Consider the following 21,464-nt stretch of genomic DNA (forward strand, 5'->3'; position numbering starts at 1 on the left):
AGTTCAACTCATAAACACAAGAAAAGTTAAGAAAGGAAAATTTTAAAGTAATCTCAGAAATGGAAAATTACAAGGTAAAATTGCTGTGTGGTTCAGGGGTAGAATCCGTTCTTTGAATACCAGAGGCCCTCCAACAATACCTAGCACCAAAAATAAAGGAAAATAAAATATTTTACTGAGCTCTCTTCTTAAACGAGGTTGCCAAGCACACACCAGCATGCAGATCTTCAGCAAGACCCTGAAGGACAAGAACATCACCCTGTAGGTAGAGCCCAATGATTCCACTTTGAATTTCATGCAAAGATCCAAGACCAAGAAGGCATCCCACCCGACCATCTGCACCTGAGATTTGTAGCCAATAGGGGAAGGTAGCTATGCCAATGCCAACTACATCATCCAGGAAAACTCCATCCTGCTCCTCAAACTGCACCTGATGGTAGCATCAACCAGCCATTCCTTGGCAACTCTGTCCAGGAGTACAACTATGACAGGAGGATACAGTGCTGTCCAGCAGTGCTGGAAATAGCCTCTCGCTCTGTGCTCAATGCCACAAGAAGGGTGGACACACATCCAACCTGTGCTGAAGAATGTCAAATAAACCTGTGGCCTTGTTTGTCCCAGGACCTTCAGAAATGAGTACATTTTTATTTTTATGAAGCAGAAGGAATAATTAAAGTGGGGGTGGTGTTGGACTAGTGAGATGGGTCAGTGTATGTGTGCCTGAAGACAAGACTTCAGAACCGACTCTGATGCACAAGGTCCACATTATACAGAGAGAAAACTGACTTGTGAAGTTGTGCCCTGAACTCCATGGCTATGGCACATTCATACGCACACACACACACACACACACACACACACACACACACACACTGAAAATTAATAGACAAATAAATAAATGTAATTGAAAAGTTGTAATGGAAAGTACACACACAAAAAGAACCAGAGAAGCTTTGCAGACGCTGCTGTCCTGTCCCCACTTGCTGCAGCCATGGTCAACCCGATCGTGTACTCCAACACTGCGGCTGATGGTGAGCCCTTCAGCTGTGTCTCTTTTGAGCTGTTTGCAGACAAATTTCCAAAGACAGCAAAAAACTTTCATGCTCTGAGCACTAGAGAGAAAGGACTTGGATATAAAGGTTCCTGCTTTCACAGAATTATTCCAGGATTCATGTGCCAGGGTGGTGACTTCATACGTCCATCTATGGGGAGAAATTGAGGATGAGTACTTCATCCTGAAGCATACAGATCCTGACATCTCGTCCACAGCAAATGCTGGCCCAAGTACAAACAGTTCCCAGTTCTTTATCTGCGCTGCCAAGCCTGAGTGGCTCAATACAAGCATGTGGCCGTTGGGAAGGTGAAAAAAGGCATGAGCGTCACAGAAGCCATGGAGCATTTGGGGTCCAGGAGTGGAAAGACCAGCAAGAAGATCACAATTTCCGACTGTGGACAATCCTAAGTCTTTTGCTTGTGGGCTTCTTACCCAGCAGACCATTCCTTCTGCAGCTCAGGAGAGCACTCCCATCCCATTTGCTCGAAGTTCTCTGTGATGTCTGCTCTCACTCAAGTTCCTTGGGTTCCATATTTTCCTTATTCCCCTCCAAGTCTAGCTGGATTGCAGAGGTAAGTTTATGATTATGAATGAAAAGTAAATAAAAATTTTAAAAAGAACCAGAAAGAGTGGTGCACCATTGTAACCCATCACTTGACTATGAGGAAGAGGATTATGAATTTCATTCCATACAGATGTACACAGAAATATCCTTCTCAGAAGCCTTCAAAACTTTTCAAATGAAGGCTATATCTCACGTAAAAATCTGAAAAGAAACTAATCAAATCTACATTTAAATTTGTATTTGTTCCTTGAAATAGTCATACTTGTCTGCTACCACCTGGACCTGAGTGTGTTGAGGACAGAGGAGATAGAAAAATGATAGAATTATAGAAACATCATCTATGTAAGAATTACCTGCAGGGACTCTACTACATGGTGTAGGCACAAAATTGGAAAGTCAGAGCCTGATGCCTAAGTAGGACAGGTCCTCCTTCCTGTGGGTTTCCTGAAGAACAGCCTCACAGGACCAAACTCTATTTCTTGTTCCTCAAAACAAGCTCTGTAGTTCTGCTCTCATAAAGAATTGCAGCCTCAGGAAGGAGATGACATAACCTTCAACTTCATACCCTGCTTTGTCTCGGTGAGATGTAAAGAAGAAGAGTGTTGATACTATAATTATATTATTTACATTTATATATGTTTATATTATATTATATTATATTAATTATATTACATATAATATATACTTTTTATATATTTTTATATCATTGTAAACTCTGTAAAGGTTATTCAAATGCTAAATATGTGCCAGCAGAGATCTGATTACAGACTGGACCTTGTTGTTGTTAAGCATCATCTGCCTCACTGTTTTGTAAACTCTCTCTCTCTCTCACCTTCTAATTGCTTTTATAAACATCTGATGGTCAATAAGCTGATACAGGATTAAAAGGACTTCCAGAGAGAGGGGCAACTCTGGGAAAGAAAGAGGCTTGAGGAAATCACTCAGGGGACACTGAGGGAGTTAGACATATAAACTGAGGAGAGGTAAAGAACACATGGCAGGGCATAGGCCAGGCAAATATTGCATGATTAGAATAACTGAGCTTCTGTCTACCTGTAGCCCCTAAGATAACAATAAATATAATAAGTCTCCATGTTATTATATGGGAACTGGGCCAGGCATAGAAAGGCATTATGGTAACAAGTGAGGGGATACTGTGGTCTAGAACTGCCTCTGACCCACAGCCCAACACACACCCATCATAAACCCTTAGGGTCTCAGAAGCTTTTGCAGAGAGAAGAATGTGTTCAAGCTTTAGGGACAAACCTCTTACACGAAGTTCTCTGCCAGGACTGACTCTGGGCCTCAGGACCCCAGTGCTGACAGCTGAGTGTGTTTAGAGTTGTTCTGACTTGCTCATCCCATCCTACCCAGGAGCCATACCCGGGCAGGTGGGATGTAAAACAGTGCAAGTGTGACGACCCTGGGGGTGGCTGGAGGGTCCTGATAGTCAAGCCTGCAATCTGAATATGGATGCCACAGGTCTTGGCTTCTCATTTTCTTCCAGAGATCCTCCCAAAGTCTATCATCATGGCACAGACAGTCTCTGCGGTCTCCAAGCAGACTAAAATGACATTCTCATGTGAGAGGACCCCAGGACACCAAGAGTACCATATCTAAAAAGAGGACAGCCCACATCCATAGTGTAAACATATTCCACTGGAGCCTTCAAACAAGGCTAATTCTCCATGGCAAATATAGACCAGAACTATGCAGGGTGATACCAGGGTCACTATCAGACCAAAGCTGAATCATCAGGGTTCCATAAGACCCTGCAGGTGGTAGTGACAGGTGAGGAGACCCCAGTGTCTTGGTGTCTTAGTGGTGTCCTCTTCCCAAACCTAGTCCTCAAGATTGTTGTGGCTGTGTGAGCCTACATAACAAGCTGTCTCCTTTTTTCCAAGGAAACTACTACTCCAATAAACCCAGCCCACCTGTCCTGTCCAACCTTGAGCTATCCTCAGGACTCTCCAGTATATTTCAAGGAAGGGCTATGAAAAGCTTATACTCACCAAGGAAGATCAGGATTTCTTCAGATCCCTTGACTCATAGAATACACATGATATTTGGCAGTACTAAGCTTTATTCTCTATGAGTACCATGACCACATCTACAGATGGACATTCAGGTGTTATCCTTACTTCAAAGATACCCAGCAGTTGTGGTCAGCACCAACTGACCCCTGGAAATACACACTCAGATGAGTCATCCCCATCAATGACCAATCTTATTTTCAGATCCTATGCCCTCTGACACAACCCTGCCCAATGAGGAACTGCAAATAGAGAGTGAAAAAAGGAAGAGCCTTGATACTGAGCCAGAGGCCACAGCTGACAAGCTATGACATGTGCAAAGCAGAATGTAGGGGAATACGTGATTGGTTAGAATCAGACAGGAGCCTAACTCGACTGTTGTCTAGGAGGATCCAGCCAGCAGCTGATCAGGACAGATGCTGGGACTTATGGCCAAGCATGGGGTAGACTATGGGGGTCCTGTGAAAGTGTTGGAGAAAATGTGGAAGGACCTAGAGGGGACAGGAACCTCACAAAAGACCAACACAGACAACTAACCCAGTCCCATGGGGGCTTTCAGAGACTAAGACATCAACAAAACAGCATGCATGATCTGGACCTAGGTCTCCTGCACACATGTAGCAGATACACAGCTTGGTCTTCATATGGGGCACCTGGTGTGTGGAGCAGGGCGGTTGGGAGGTGGGACTGTTTCTAACATGAACTCTATTGCCTGCTTTTGGATCACCTTCCCTTGGAGGACTGCCTGGCCTGGTCTCAGGGGATGAGGATATGCTCAGTCTGGTGTGATTTGATATGCTGTCGAGTGTTAATATGGGGGAGGTGGGCTCCCCTTTTCTGAAGGAGAAGGGAGAGGGGAAAGAGAAAAGGGAAAGGGAGGACTGGGAGAAGAGGAGGAAAACGGCACCCTGGGGATGTAAAGTAAATTAGAAGAACAACAATGAGCTCTGCTATCCCTAGCCTGATGCCTTCCCTGTAGGACTGTACAAAAGGCACTCTTTTCTGCCCCACCAAGACCATATCATGGTGCCACAGACCGGCCCCCTCCGGTGCCCCATGTCCTCGAGAAAAATCAGAGAATTTGGATATCAGGAAGGCACAGAAAGGCGAAATGACAGAGACCACACCGTGTAAGGTTGATTTGGATTTTCTGTGCTTTTTTGAAGTCAAGCCAACACTTTTATAGTAATCTTACAAAGAAGCACCTTAAGTTGACATATCCCCCGGAACATTTACAAAGTTTATATTTTAACTGAAAGAATAACCTGGTAGAAGCAGTGTCTACAAAAATCTTGGCCTAACAGCCTCTTAAGCAGAGCAAACATAGAACTAGTGACTTGTTTGCCAATTTAGTGAGTAGAGGGCCAGGAGCTTGTTAAACTTGTGGTCTGTTTACATAGTTTATTATTACTTCATTAGGGGTTGTTAATAATCCTCCGAACTAGGTCAGCTAAAGATTTACAACCCCATTTCAGGCCAATTTCCCTTATGAACATTGATGCAAAAATACTCAACAAAATACTTGCAAACCGAATACAAGAACACATTAAAGATATTATCCACTATGACCAAGTAGGCTTCATCCCAGGTATGCAGGGGTGGTTCAATATACGGAAATTCATCAATGTGATCCACCATATTAACAAACTGAAAGAAAAAAAACCACATGATAATCTCCCTAGATGCTGAAAAAGCATTTGACAAAACCCAACATCCATTCATGTTTAAAGTCTTAGCGAGATCAGGAATACAAGGTACATATCTAAACATAGTAAAAGCGATAGCCAACATCAAACTGAACGGAGAGAAACTTAAAGCAATCCCACTGAAATCAAGGACAAGACAAGGCTGCCCACTCTCTCCATATCTCTTCAACATAGTGCTGGAAGTCCTTGCTAGAGCAATAAGACAGTTGAAGGAGATCAAGGGGATACAGATGGGAAAGGAAGAAGTCAAATTATCACTATTTGCAGATGATATGATAGTATATGTGAGTGACCCCAAAAACTCTACCAGGGAACTCCTACAGCTGAGAAATACCTTCAGAAAAGTGGCCAGATACAAAATTAACTCAAAAAAAATCAGTAGCCCTCCTGTATACAAAAGACAAAAGGGATGAGAAAGAAATTAGGGAAACAATACCCTTCACAAGCCACAAATGACATAAAGTACCTTGGTGTAACCCTAACCAAGCAAGTCAAAGACTTGTATGAAAAAAATTTCAAGTCTCTGAAGAAAGAATTAGAAGAAGATATGAGAAGATGGAAAGATCTCCCATGCTCATGGCTTGGCAGGATTAACATAGTAAAAATGGCCATCTTACCAAAAGCAATCTACAGATTTAATGCAATTCTCATCAAATTGCCAACACAATTCTTTACAGACCTGGAAAGAAAAATTCTCAACTTCATATGGAATAACAAGAAACCCAGAATTGCTAAAACAATCCTCTACAATAAAAGATCTTCTGGAGATCCCTGATCTCAAGCTGTACTATAGAGCAACAGTTATAAAAACTGCATGGTACTGGCATAGAAACAGAATAGTGAATCAATGGACCCGAATAGAAGACCCAGAAATAAACCCACACATTTATGGACACCTGATTTTTGACAAAGATGCCAAAACCATACAATGGAAAAAAGATAGCATCTTCAATAAATGGTGCTGGTCCAACTGGATATCTACATGTAGAAAAATAAAAATAGATCCATACTTATCACCCTGCACAAAACTGAAGTCCAAGTGGATCGAAGACCTCAACATAAAACCAGACACATTAAATCGGTTAGAAAAGAAAGTGGGGAATACCCTAGAACTCATTGGCACAGGAGACAACTTCCTGAACAGAACACCAACAGCACAGGCTCTAAGAGCAACAATCAATAAATGGGACCTCATGAAACTGAAAAGCTTCTGTAAAGCAAAGGACACCGTCATCAAAACAAAATGACTGCCTACAGATTGGGAAAGAATCTTCACTAACTCTTTATCTGACAGAGGACTAATATCCAGCATATATAAAGAACTAAAGAAGCTGAAAAGCAGCAAACCAAGTAATCCAATTAAAAAATGGGGAACAGAGCTAAAGAGAGAATTCTCTGTAGAGGAATTTCGAATGGCAGAGAAACACTTAAAGAAATGTTCAACCTCATTAGCCATCAGGGAAATGCAAATCAAAACAACCCTGAGATTTCACCTTACACCCATCAGAATGGCCAAGATGAAAAACTCAAGTGACAATACATGTTGGAGAGGTTGTAGAGAAAGGGGAACCCTCCTCCACTGCTGGTGGGAATGTAAACTTGTACAACCACTCTGGAAATCAATTTGGAGCTTTCTCAGACAAATAGGACTAGCGCTTCCTCAAGACCCAACCATACCACTCCTAGGCATATATCCAAAAGAGGCTCACATACACAATAAGGACATTTGCTCAACCATGTTTGTAGCAGCTTTATTTGTAATAGCCAGAAGCTGGAAACAGCCCAGATGCCCCTCAACTGAAGAATGGATACAGAAATTGTGGTACATCTACACAATGGAGTATTACTCTGCAATGAAAAATAAGGAAATCATGAAATTTGCAGGTAAATGGTGGGACCTGGAAAAGATCATCCTGAGTGAGCTGTCCCAGATGCAGAAAGACACACATGGTATATATTCACTCAAATAGACTTATAGGATAAACCTACTAAAATCTGTACATCTAAAGAAACTAATGAAGAGAGAGGACCCTGACTAAAACGCTCAATCCCCATCCCAAAAGGCAAAGAGGATGGACATGAGAAGAAGGAGAAAGCAGGAAACACCCTAGGAACCTGCCACAGAGGGCCTCTGAAAGACCCTTCCCTGCAGACTATTAAAGCAGATGCTGAGACTTTAAGGCCAACTGTTGGGCAGAGTGCATGGAATCTTATGTAAGAAGTGGGAAATAGTAGGTGATGGAGAGGACCGGAATCCCACAAGGAGAGCAACAGAACCAGAAAATTTGAACACAGGGGCCTTCCCAGAGACCCATACTCCAAGTACCAGGCATGGAGATAACCTAGAACCCCTGCACAGATGTAATCCATGGCAGTTTAGTGTCTAAGTGGGTTACATAGTAACGGGAAGAGGGACTGCCTCTGACATAATCTGATTGGCCTGCTCTTTGATCACCTCTCCCTGAGGGGGGATCAGCATTACCAGGCCACAGAAGATGAATGCAGTCATTCCTGATGTGATCTGATAGACTAAGATCAGAAGGAAGTAGAGGAAGACCTCCCCTATCAGTGGACTTGGGGAGGGGCATGGGTGAAGAAGAGGGAGGAAGGGTGGGGTTGGGAGAAGAGGGGGGAGGGGCTTATGGGGGGATACAAAGTGAATAAAGTGTAAAAAAAAAAAAAAGATTTACAACCCTCCCTGGAGGTAAGCACTGAGGAGAATTTCTCCTGTTTGGCTTGCTAAGGGTTTACAATCTTTCCTTAGTGATAAGATGCTTGAGTTAGCTGTCGGTAAAACTTATAGTATAATACAAAACTTTTTGACCTCCTAAGTTTGCCTATCTTCTTTCTGCCTCATCATAAATACCTGTTAGGTAATGGTTTTGTAGTAGCTTTACTGCAGTGGGAATATCCAGAGCATTTATCCTAACAGATCCTGATTAAGCATTTTTTTAGAAAGCCCTAAAACTCTTGTCCTTTTACTACCTACAATGTTTGGTTTTTCCACAAGCAATTCCTGATGCTGAATCTGATTTGTTACCTCTCCTAAAATTTTATTTTCCTTCTACTCTTATTTGCTAAAGCTTTTAGTAATCTATTAGAAATGTTTCCTTGAATAGTTAATTGTACTGTTTCAAGAACCATAGAGAAACAGCAAAAAAGCTTATCAATTCCAGGAACCAAGTAAGCATGGGACTTAAAATACATCTTTTGGCTTAGATGGCCATGTTAGGGTTCTTGCTATGGACTTCTAGGAATCTGATTCCCATAGGAAACGAGTCTTCTTGTCTGTTTGCATAATTTTATGCTTGCATAACACATTTTTATGCTATACAGATGGTTCTGGAGTTAGTGTAGAATCATGGACCCTGGGAAGAGCCTCACCCTTAAGTGCTGTTATGTTATAAACAGATTTACTCTGTATAATGTGGGAAGAGCTGACCTCAGACTTCACTGTGGCCAGCAGATCCAGCCTGGCCTCTCTTTGGACAGCTTCAACCTTGAGTCTGTCAGAAGCTCTACTGGAGGCCAGGACACATGCGTACAACTTCTTTTCTGAGTGGTCAACCTCCAGTAACCCCTTGACATCCTGATCACAGATGAGGAGCACGGCAGACTCAGTCAGAAATCTAGTCTATGCACAGGCCCTCATGAGAGCACTAAGGAGCTGATGGCTGAGATGAGAGACAAGGCTCTTCAGCAGAAATGGATACAGACAGGAGCAAGAGAGGGTTCGATCAGAGGAAAGAGACAGAGTCCTGGGCGCTACAAGCAAACCCTGATGTGGTCTCAGGTCAGAACAATCAAGGCAGCCCTTCACTCATTCCCCTTCTCTTTAGGGTTTTTCTTTGTTACACCTCCCCTCTCAGTGAGCCTGCGTTCCACAATACCTTCAGGAGATAACGTGATCCTAAGTAATGTGATCCCCAATGAAAGTGCGTACTTTCATTCTCCCTAGGGAAAATTCTTTATCAGCAGTGTGACCTCTTCCTTGAAGGACAACTGGAGCTACTATGGTTCTGTTTCATCCCCCTACCTGTTGTCACATGGGGAGCCATTGCCCCCAGAAAGCTCATGGTCTCGGGCGAGGTGACTCATATCTTTCTGAGTTGTAAGGGTCATTCAGCCTTCTCCATTCAAAACAATTATCCACTAGAATGGGGTGAGAGATGCAATGGAGTGTCAGTCATATTGACATTAACTTTCATGATGGAGGTCATCATGGCCTCTATCAAAAAATGTTTACCACACTTCCTGCTAATGTAATCCAGAAGGTTCCAGGTACTCTGAAGGAGCGTCTTTGGGAGATCCCAGACAGATACAGAACAATGAGCAGAAACAGGTCTCCGGTTCCAGCCTTTTCCTGTCACCCTCTACTTTCCCTGTGAGATCTTTGTTCCCACTGCAGCCATGGCACACAAGGTCTCAGTGAAAGAGATAAGCCTACTGTAAAAATCACCAAGCCTGATAGACTTTCCTTCTTTTCAAAACTTATAAACAGCAGGTACTGGCCATACCAGTCAGAAGAACAGATGAGTGACCTGCCTGGAAACTGAAGACCCACACACACTACACTATGTTTATCAAGACCCATCTTACAACCCCCATTTCCACCTAACCAGCTATCCCTCGGCCAGCCCTCTGCCCTAAACCTTGGTAGATTCCCAGTGCTCCTGTGCAGGCCACACCAACGAGAAGAACAGGCAGAAGCCACAGCAGTCAGAAGAACAGAGAATCCTGCTACACCACAGGCCAAGTCAGTACTCAGAATTTCAGCCCCCAACCTGGTCAGAGACTCCCTACTAGATTGCAAGTCACAAAGCCTCAAAATACCCAGGCCACAAAGACCAAAAGACTGAAGAGGAAACAGAATCAGAGACTGATACACCAACCAAAGACCATGCATGGACAGGACCTAAAACTCCTGCTCAGATATAGCGCACAGACTCAGTCTCCAAGTGGGTTACCCTAGTAAGTGGAACAGGGGCTGTCTCTGACATGAACTCAGTGGCAGTCTCTCTGATCACCTCCCCCTGGGCAGTACAGCCTTATCAGGCCACAAAGGAAGACAATGCAGCCAGTCCTGATGAGACCTGATAGGCTAGGGTCAGATAGAAGGGGAGGAGGACCTCCCCTAGCAGTGGACTGGGGGAGGGGCATGGGAGGAGATGAGGGAGGGAGGGTGGGATTGGGAGGCGATGAGGAAGGGGGCCACAGCTGGGATACAAAGTGAATAAAGTATAATAAATAATAATAATTAATAAAATAAAATAAACATCCATTCAACACAGACAAACTCAGAAGTCAGCACTTACACCTATTATCTTCCCAAACCAGATACCTAAATGCCAGTGAAGGAATACAATCAGCAACAGGGATAGACGACATGGCACCACCAGAGCCCAGTTATCAGATGACAGCAAGACAAGAACACAAACTTAAAACCAACATTATGAAGATGATAGGGGCCCTTAAAAAAGACAAGAGAAAAATCCCTTAAAGAAATGGAAGAAACAAATAAACAAAAATTGAAGGAAATCAATAAATCCCAGCACTTGAGGAGGCAGAGGCAGGTAGAGCTCCATGAGTTTGAGGCCAGCCTGGTCTACAAAGCAAATCCAGGATAGCCAAAACTACACAGAGAAACTCTGTCTCAGAAAAAGGGGGTGGGGATGAGGATCGAGGGACTGTCCAACCAATGACTGGCCCAATCTGAGACCCACCCCACAGGGGAGAGCCAACCTCTGACACGATGATATTCTGCTAAGTTTGCAGACAGGAGCATAGCATAACTGTTGTCTGAGAGGTTCCACCCAGCAACAGATTGAAACAGGTGCTGAAGTTCACAGCCAAACATGGGGCAGAGCTTGGGGAGACTTGTGGAAGTGTGAGGGGGAAGGATAGAAGGACCCGAGCTGGAGGGGATGAAATCTTCACAAGGAGACCAACTAACCAAGGCTCAAGGAGGATTACAAAGACAGAAGCACCAACTAAAGATTATGCATAGTCTGGATCTCGGCCAGCTACACATGTAACAGATGAGCAGCTTGGTCTTCACGTGGGTTCCCTAACAAGTAGAACAGAGGCGGTTTGACATGGACTCTTTTGCCTACTATTGGATCATTTCCCCCTATCTGGGCTACCTTGCCTGGCCTCAGTGGAAGAGGATGCACTTAATCCTTGATGTGACTTGAGGTGTAGGGGAGGGTTGATACATGGGGGGTCTCCCCTTTTCTGCAAAGAAGGGGAGAGGGAAAAGAGGAATAGAGTGGGAGTTCAGGATCAGGAGGGAAGAATGGAGAGGGCTTCATTCAGAATGTAAAGTGATATAATAAAACTAAAATTTTTTAAATGAAAAAATAACATTTATGTATTTGAACGTCACATAGAAAATTTTAAGTAAAAAGTGTGTGTGTGTGTGTGTGTGTGTGTGTGTGTGTGTGTGTGTCACTACCCAGAACCTGTGGCTGGACAGGCCCTGTGGGAGAATCTGCTTTTATTACTTTGGCAAATGGCCACAGTTTGAAACTAATTCCTGATGACTTACATAGATTAGAGCATCTCCCAGTCCTCTTCAGAGAACCTTTTTTGTCATAGATGGTGTTTAACATGGAGGTTCCCAACTTGTCAAGGTACATAGAACAGTCTAAAGAGTGCTCAGCCCAATACTGGACAGCTAGCCATATCACACCCTTATTGCATGGCTCAGTGGCCACTGCAGAAGAAGAACAGAGAGACTGTAAGACCAAATGTTGTTATATAACCAAAATTACAAATTGTTGGATTTTACCAATGAAGACCCAGGAACCAGGTGATTAGAAAAAAAAAAACCTACCAGCTCAGAGATGCAGACAAAGCACCCAGCTGATCCTCCTAGTCAGCTCATGTCCCAGAAGGAAAAGGCATTTTCTACTCAGCTCACCCCACTGCCCAAGAGGAAAAGAGCTCCTTCTCCACATTGTCTTACATACCCTTCAACTCAGTGTGGGTCCTTTCTACTTAATCCCTGTCAGCTGGTTTCTTGTTCTGCTTCTTGACCTAGGGTTAACTTTATTAAATCTGTGTACAGAAAACTCTTCAATTAAAAGAGTGTGCTAGGGCTGAGCCTCTCTAAATAAAAGACAGGTTTTTACAATTCACAATATCAGGTTTCACACTGATATCAAATATCCTGCAACAAGCAGACATGGAGGATAATGACAAGGAAGCAGTATTTTATGAACATAACAGGGCAGCTACAAACAGGAACTTACCGCTTTTATGATGAAATACACACGCCCCTGGCGAGCACAAAGACACCAAACATAAGCACACAGAGGAGATTTTCATGTGAAGTCCCACTTATAGCTGAGGAGTTTCTAGCAATTTATAGCTTTTTAGAGTTTTCTTTAACGGCATGGTCCCTGGTAGATGAACAGCGCTTCCACTGACTGCTCCTCATTCAAGATTATACAGACAGGACAAGTTGGACTTAAATGTTTTTTTTTAAACTGTATGAAGTTGTTTAATTAGGTCGTTAGCAATTTAGAACACCAGCTTGTGAGGATACATCCCATTTGTCAGGGAAAACTGAGAGGGAAGGTAGCCCTGCAGCTGAGGATCAGCTTTGATCTTCAGCAAAATCTGAGTCCACAATTTTCTGATCAGCCTTGCGCTGCTCTGTAATCTTGTATTTCTCCTCTGTGTAAAAGATCTGGCCCTCCTGGTGCCTGGGCTTTCGCAGCTGCTGCTTTTTGAAGTAAGCGTCAGACAGGTGTTTGGGGATTTTGACCTTGCTGATATCAACTTTTGTAGAGGTGGCCATGACAGCTTCTGGTGTGTTCTGCACAGAGGAACTCTGTTGAGAGCAAGAGGTCCAATCACAAGCAGCAAGCCGCTGCCCAGCTGCTTCAGGATAACCTCTCTCTTGCCCTGTGGCACCCAGTGAGGATGGTCAGGATGGTCCCAGGAGAGATGCTGGCATGCAGCAAATGTCTTTGTTGTATGGTGGAGCATCTTTCAGGTGTATTCCCAGGAGTGGCATAGCTGGGTCTTGAGGTATGGCTGTTCCCAGATTTCTGAGAAAGTCCAGATGGATTTCTAAAGCAATTGTACAAGTTTGCATTCCCACCAGCAATGGAAGAGGGTTCCCCTTACTCCACATCCTCTCCAGCATGTGTTGTCACTTGAGTTTTTGATCTTAGCCATTCTGACAGGTATACTGTGGAATCTTAGAGTCATTTTGATTTCCATTTTCCTGATGACTAGGAATGTTGAGCATTACTTTAAGTGCTTCACCACCATTCAAGATTACTCTAGGAGAAACATTCTTTATGTCAGAAAGTTACATGAAGATGAAATTATGAAAGTCAATTATCTGTTACCCACATCCCATGAGACCACAGATGTAAAATTTTTATCATCTCACCTATGAGCTACAGTACAAAGTAGCACAAGTGTCTGTAAATTTGTATTGTAATTCGGGGATTCTAGCATATCCTGCCACAGTGGAAATGGCCTGCATGCTGTTGTTACAAGTAGCAAACACCAGCCACATGTGGCTTCTGAGCAGAAAAACTATGACGTTCATACACGCATAATGATCATCATGTTTAATATCTCAGATGCTGGATTTTCTTCATCACTCTATGGGTTTAAGAATTAATTTGCAGAGTGACCCTGTATGTACCTGAGTGTGCATGTTAAGCTTCTCATTCTCATTAAGTAGCTTCAGAAATAGCAACATGAAAACAATGAGATGCCCAGAATGTGTGCCTGAGTGTGGGCATAGCTTGAAATGTCTTCACACTCACAGCGGGTTGTAGGATAGCTAGGTATCTGCTATGGGCCCTGGGGTTTTAAAGAATGTCTTACGAGTATTCAATCTACACTTGACACCGCACATTATATATATATATATATATATATATATATATATATATATATATATATGTATGAATAGAAACTCTATTGCTCGGGGTTATATAGGGAAACAGAGCAGAGAGACTGACTTATATGCCAATGTGGGGCTTATTAGATTGGCTTACATGGTATCAGTTGGGTAGTCCATAATGTCTGACTCCATGTGAAGGAAACAGAATGCAGTATCTGTTCAAGTTTATGAGGTTGGAGGCGTCCGCAGTTGCAATCTGGTACTGAAGGCTTGGTAATTTCTGTAAAGGTATTGATCTGGAAGGCTGGAGAAGGTAAGTTCTAATGAGGAAAAAATATGGAGGAGGCAGAGAAAAGAGGAGGAGGAGAGAAACCAGAGGAAAGGAACAGTGAGGAAGGGGGAAGAAGGAAGACACAGAGAGAATGCATGTACTCACCAGCAAGGATTTGAAGTGGACTGACAAAATTCTGCGCCTGCTGCTCCAGCTGACACTTTTACAGTGAGCCCCAGCATAGATGTGCTAAAAATTCCGGTGAAGCCATTTCCATCCATTAATTCTTCCTTAAAATACAGTCAGAATTTCACACAGGGATATCTTATTTGATTCCAACTCCAATTAACTTGTCCATAAAAACTATTCATCACAAGAACACAGAGGAAAATGCCAAGAAAGAGAAAGGCTGGTGTAATTTAATGAGAAAACATGCCTGACCATTTGGTAATAATACTAACTAGTCATGAGCTAGGGACTAGAAACAAAGCATGGGTTGAGCCCAAGACCCTAATTTGATCTCTTCTTTTCAAGCACTGTGGCATATACTTTTACCAGGATCTGCTCTTGGTCTGCTAGATATGGCCACTAGTTAGGAATGGCTGGCCAGAGTAATAGGCATGAACACATTCCAAGGGTTCACTGTGTACTGCACAAAGGAGAGGTTGTGGGTACTACAGAGAACAGCCTTGCTGAGAAAACAGAACCTAGAAACTATTGAAGATTCCGCCGTGAGACACGTTGGTGAGGTTTCCAATTCTTAGACACCATAGTAGGGAAACTTAACTAGGGTTGACTATATTCTGATATATCCAAGCTAGGGGATCAGGTGCTCAGAGAAACTGACAGGAAGGGCTTGTCCTGAGTAGCTTCAGGGAAGGATTTTTCTTTTTTCTGTTAGATGTCTTTCAGTAGCTGACCAAAACTGGCAAAAGAGCAAGGTGTTGTTAGAACATTTGAATCCAGCACATGCTCACCACAGTCCCTTTTCACACTTCATAAAAGTCACAGCTTTCTGACTGCACAGCTCTTGTTCAATCTAGAGTAGACATAGAAGCCATGTGAAACTGTTACATGAGACTCACAGTTCAACTCATCTCTGTCCAAATCCCAAATGACTCTCCAAACTCTCCATTGAACATTCTCTGAACTAGAGAAATTATGGTGGCAATTTCTACAGTTCCATCCTTCTCTATACCAGCACGGTGTTCCCTCTAGCCTGCACAACTCCATATCAACAACACCACAACACACACTTGAAATCTGATCAGGGAGTGTGTGTGTGTTAAATGCTTTTACTGCAAGAAAAAAATGACCAGAGGGAATTAAATCAATTTGATAAGGATGATAATGTTAGATTGTGGCAGTGAATTTATAATGTAGATGTGTATAAGATTACCAAATTACACATCTCAAACATGTACTTCTATTTGCCAGCATCTCATTTAAGATTAGAAAAATAGAAAAGTAGAAAAATTTAATTGTTTTCTTCTTCAATTTTGCCATTCTATGTAATCACTTATTTTATATGCACTGTATCATTTAAGTACAAATTTCACTTTATATATGAAATGTTTTATTGAATAGAATAGAAAATGTGTGAAATGTTTTATTTCTAGAATAGAAAATTTTAAAAATTAAAATATGATTTTACTGACCCCTCCACTTTCCTTCCTCTAACCACTCCAATGTTCCTCTCCCCATACCCCTCTCTGATGGCTGTGTGTGGTGTGTGGAAAAGCATAGATATGTAAACAATATTCTGAGTCTATGTAATGCTACACATGATTTCAGGGCTCATCATTTTTTATTCCATGAGGAACTAGAGGCTACCCCTAGGGAAAGTGATTCTCCCCCTCTCAGCATTTATTAGTTGCCTGTTGTTCTTTGTCTAGTACCCTGTGAGAGCTCCTCAGTCCATATTAGCATGTCTACTGATGTTGTCCTTATTCAGGGCATCTTTAGGCTGCCATGTTCTTGGGGTATCATGGGGATAGCTTCCATGTCATTTCTAGGAGAAGCAATCTGACAGATTTCAGGTCTTGTGTCACTTAAAATAGTTCCTTTTTTTTTTGCATTCTAGTGAAAGTAAATTAATTTTTCATTTTTTAAAATTTATTTATTTTTTATATTAATTACAAGTTATTTACTTTGTATCACAGCCGTAGCTCCCTCATTCCCTCCCAATCCCACCCTCTTTCCCTGATCTACTCCCTGCCCCTTTTCCAAGTCCATTAACAGGGGAGGACCTCCTCCCCTTCCATCTCAGGATTGGCTGCAATGTCCTCTTCTGTGGCCTAGCAAGGCTGCTCCTCCCTCGGCGAGGTGGGGGGAGGTGTCGAGGAGCTTGCCATTGAGTTCATGTCAGAGCCAGTCTCTGTTCCCCTTACTAGAGAACCCACTTGGATACTGAGCTACCATGGGCTATGTCTGAGCAGGGGTTCTAGGTTATATCCATACATAGACCTTGGTTGGAGAAACAGTCTCATAAAAGACCCCTGTGCCCTGATATATTTGGTCCTTGTGGAGCTCCTGTACTCTCCAGGTCTTACTAACTCCCCCTTCTTTCATATGAATCCCTGCACTCTGCCAAAGGTTTGGTTATGAGTCTTAATATCTGCTTTCATACACTGTTAGGTAGAGTCTTCCAGAGGCCTTCTGTGGTAGGCTCCTGTCCTGTTACTTGTTTTCTCCTGCATCCAATGTTCATCCCATTAGTCTTTCTAAGTGAGGACTGATCATCTTACCCTGAGTCCTCTTTCTTGTTTATCTTCTTTAGGTGTATAGATTTCAGTATATTTATCCTATCTTATAGGTCTATATAAGTGAGTATATACCATGTGTGTCTTTCTGCTTTTGGGATACCTCACTCAGGATGATCGTTTCTAGGTCTCACCATTTGACCGCAAATTTCATGATTTCCTCATTTTTAATTGCTGAGTAGTATTCCATTGTGTAAAAGTACCACAATTATTTATCACCCTGCACAAAACTAAAGTCTAAGTGTATCGAAGACCTCAACATAAAACCAGACACATTAAATCAGTTAAAAGAAAAAAATAGGGAAGACCCTAGAACTCATCAGCACAGGAAACTACTTCCTGAACAGAACACCAACAGCACAGGCTCTAAGATCAACAATAAATAAATGGGACCTCACGAAACTGGAAAGCTTCTGTAAAGCAAAAGACACTGTCATCAAAACAAAACAACAGCCTACAAACTGGGAAAGGATCTTCACCAACCCTACATCTGACAAAGGGCTAATATCCAGTATATATAAAGAACTCAAGAAGTTAAAAAGCAACAAGTCAAGTAATCCAATTAAAAAAGTGGGGCACAGAGTTAAACAGAGAACTCTCTGTAGAGGATTGTAGAATGGCAGAAAAACACTTAAAGAAATGCTCAACCTCCTTAGTCATCAGGGAGGTACAACTCAAAATGACCCTGAGATTTCATCTTTACATCCATCAGAATGACTAAGATCAAAAACTCAAGTGACATCACATGCTGGAGAGGATGTGGAGAAAGGGGAAACCTCCTCCATTGCTGGTGGGAATGCAAACTTGTACAACCACTTTGTAAATCAATCTGGCGCTTTCTCAAATAGAAATAGTGTTTCCTCAAGATGCGGCTATACCACTCCTAGGCATATATCCAAAATTTGCTCAAGTACACAACAAGGACATTTGCTCAACCATCTTTATAGCAGCTTTATTCGTAATAGCTAGAATGTGGAAACAACCCAGATGTCCCTCAGTTGAGGAATGGATACTGAAATTGTGGTACTTAAAATAGTTCTGCTTTCTCTTCTGCAGTGTTTCCTGAGACTGGGGTGCAGGAGTTATGTTACAGATGTCTCAGTTGGGACTGAACACCTTCCAATCAGTCTTTCTCTCCAATTTGACCCATTGTGCTTGTCTCATAGTCTCTGTCTTATGCAAGGAGAAGATTCTATAATCACGGGTGACAGCTACACTTACTTGTTAATTTCCCACTGTTTTTAAATGAAAAATCAAAGAAGAAAATATATTACATTGGCAATATAATTTACTAGTGTAAAAGTTAGTATCTTTTCCTGGAGTTGTAACCTTGATTAACTTATAGAATAGTAATGTATTTCTCTGAAAAATTACAGGACCAAGAAACATGTTTAAAATGTTTACCATTCTTAGCCAGCAGGGAAATGCAAATCAAAATGGCAATGAGATTCCATCTTATATCAGTCAGAATGGCTAAGAGAAAAATCACAAGTGACAGTGCATCCTGTGAAGGTGTCATGCAAGGCAAACACTCCTCCACTGCTGATGGGAGTTCAAACTTTTATAGCCCTTTTGGAAATTAATTTGGCAGTTTGACAGAAAATATAGAATAGTCCTATCTCAAGACACAGCTATACCATTCCTGGGCATACACCTGAAGAATGCTCCATCATACCACAAGGACATGTGCTCACCTATGTTCACAGGAGCTTTATTCATAATAGGCAGAGCCTGGAAACAACTTAATTGTCTCTCAGCTGTAGAATGGATAAAGAAAATATGGCAGTTTTCTAGCAACACACAATACAGCTGTTAAAAGCAATGACATCATGAAATTTGCAGGCAAGTGGATGAAAGTGTAAAAAGTCATCCTGAGGGAGGTAACCCAGACTCATAAAGAAAACATATATGGATTCACTTACAAGTGGATATTAAAGTCAAGGATAGCCATGCTACAAGCCACAGACTCAAAGATGCTAAGCAGCAGGGAGGTCCAAGGGGGTGCATGAATCTCACTGTGAAAGGAAAATAGAATAGACAGCTCTAGCGCACTTGGGATGGTCTTGATGGGCAGGAGGGGTGGGAACAGGATAGATCAAGTAAGGACAGGATGGGGGAGGAGAGTATTGGTAGAGACAACTGGAATCTGGTGGCATCTCTGGGACAAGCTAGAAACCTAGTGCAGTGGAAACTCCCAGGAATCAATGGGGCTAACCCTAGCTAATCCTCCTCGAAATGGGGGATATACAGCCTGATAGGGCCATCTTCTGTAACAAGCAAGATTTTTAGTTAAGGGATTGGGAAACCAACTCAGCCACAAAACCATCAAACAACAATTTGTCCTGCCTGCAAGATGTGTTGGAGTAAAAATGGCTCAGAAATTTTGGGAGTGACCAACCAATGACTGGTCCAGATTGAGACCCATACCGTGAGAAGGAGCCCACCCCTTAAACTGCCTAGAAGGCCAGGACCCTGCTTTCTCTGGATAATCCAGAGAGCTAGAATAGAACATAACACCACTGGAAAAAGAAAAAGTCAACGAAATGATCCCTAATGATAGTCTCCTATGCTCATAGATTGGTCTCTAGCCCAAGTGTCATCAGAAATGTTTCACTCTGCAGCTAATGGAAACAGATGCAGAGAGCCACAGCCAAATGCTAAGTAGAGCTAGGAGAATCCTGAGGAAGAGTGTAAGGAAGGACTGTAGGAGCACAGCAAAAGCCACAAAAACACCTAGCCTGACTGAATAGCGGCTCGCAGAACCTGAACTGCCCACTAGGAAGCATGCAGTACTGATCTAGGCCCTCTGCATATGTATTACAGTTGTGTACCTTGGTCTTCTTACGGAACTCCTAACAGTGAGGTCATGTGCTCTCTCTGACACTGTTGCCTGTTTGGGTCCCCCTATTTTTGTACTGGGTTGCCCCTCCCAGCCTTATAGAAGAGAAGGTGCCTAAGCTTACTGCAAATTGATATGCCTGGCTGTTTTTTTACCCATGTGCTGCCTGCCATTTTCTGAAGAGAAATGGAGGAGTAGTGATGATGGTATGATGAAGAAAGGAGGTAGGGAGGAGGGACTGAGAAGAAAGGAAAGAGAGAAACTGTTGTTGGTAATAGATAGATGATAGATAGATAGATAGATAGATAGATAGATAGATAGATAGATAGATAGATAGATAGATGTGGGATTAACCACTCTGCACTGGGAGACAACAAAGGAGCTCATGCCTGTGGATGACTAATCCTCCTTCTTCTTCTGGTCAATTATTGACTATCATTTTTGGTTGAAGCATGTACCCCATGAAAAATTTCCCCTTCCACGTTAAGGTATTTACTGATACACTGTTGGTGTCTCATTTATTTCCCTGAGAAATGAACACACCATTTCTTCTACCATTTCTAGAAGAAACTCTTTCACTGAAGACTTCCTGATATTCAGCCTCTTCTGATCTGTATGCACCCTCTTCTGTAATATTCTTTAGGCCATTGCTGCAAGAGCTTTGATGTAGATGTATTTGTTGGGGTTGAAGTCCTCACAATCTGTGAATGTGACACATTTTATTCAGTTATGTGTAGTTTTTCACCAAACCTACTTTATTTAGGGTTCTTAAGCACCTTTACCTCCCTTCCAACCCCCTGCAACCTTAGTAGGAGATTAGTAGAGAAAAGAGTTGCAATCAACTTTTATCTACTTCCTGCTAATCAGGGTCAGTGGGTCGTTAGGGGATTACCAGACTCAGTCAGCAGGATACCAGCAGTCCAGTCCAAAGGTCAACACGCAGCAGGGAAAGTCAAAAGTCTCAGTTGGATTGCCTGGAAGCTCTCTGTAATGTTTCCCTCTGTGAAGCCGAGTGTCAAAGCATGAAGATCAGCACAGCACTGTTGATCCAAAAAGCCAATGTCTCACTCTGCCTGGGCTTCTATATATGTCCTCTCCTCAAAGTCCACCCATGGATGTTCTCAACTGGCCAATTTCACGCCCCTTGCAGGAGAGAGCAAAACATCACTTGGCTTGCCCTCTCACAAGCCAATCTGGGGAAAACATCACATGCCCAGCTTGCAACAAAACATCACTTGGCAAACTAAGCCCAGAAACTTCCACTTCAGTTATGCACACACCAGGGAGTCCACCAGGTTCCTACACTTCCAAACACAGGCCATTAAACAACCTTTGGTTAAAATCAGTGGCAAATAACTAAAC

At 42.6% G+C, this 21,464-nt stretch overlaps 2 pseudogenes; one reads left to right on the plus strand and one right to left on the minus strand.

Annotated features, from left to right (window-relative positions):
- The first annotated feature begins 991 nt into the window (after window positions 1-991).
- On the plus strand, window positions 992-1,462 carry LOC129667901 (peptidyl-prolyl cis-trans isomerase A-like; annotated as a pseudogene).
- Window positions 1,463-12,882: 11,420 nt separating this feature from the next.
- Window positions 12,883-21,464, minus strand: part of LOC129667902 (60S ribosomal protein L6-like) — a 92,298-nt pseudogene continuing 83,716 nt past the window's right edge.

Source organism: Psammomys obesus, unplaced genomic scaffold, assembly GCF_907164565.1.
Source record: "Psammomys obesus unplaced genomic scaffold, mPsaObe1.curated_primary_1811, whole genome shotgun sequence".
Lineage (NCBI taxonomy): Eukaryota > Metazoa > Chordata > Mammalia > Rodentia > Muridae > Psammomys > Psammomys obesus.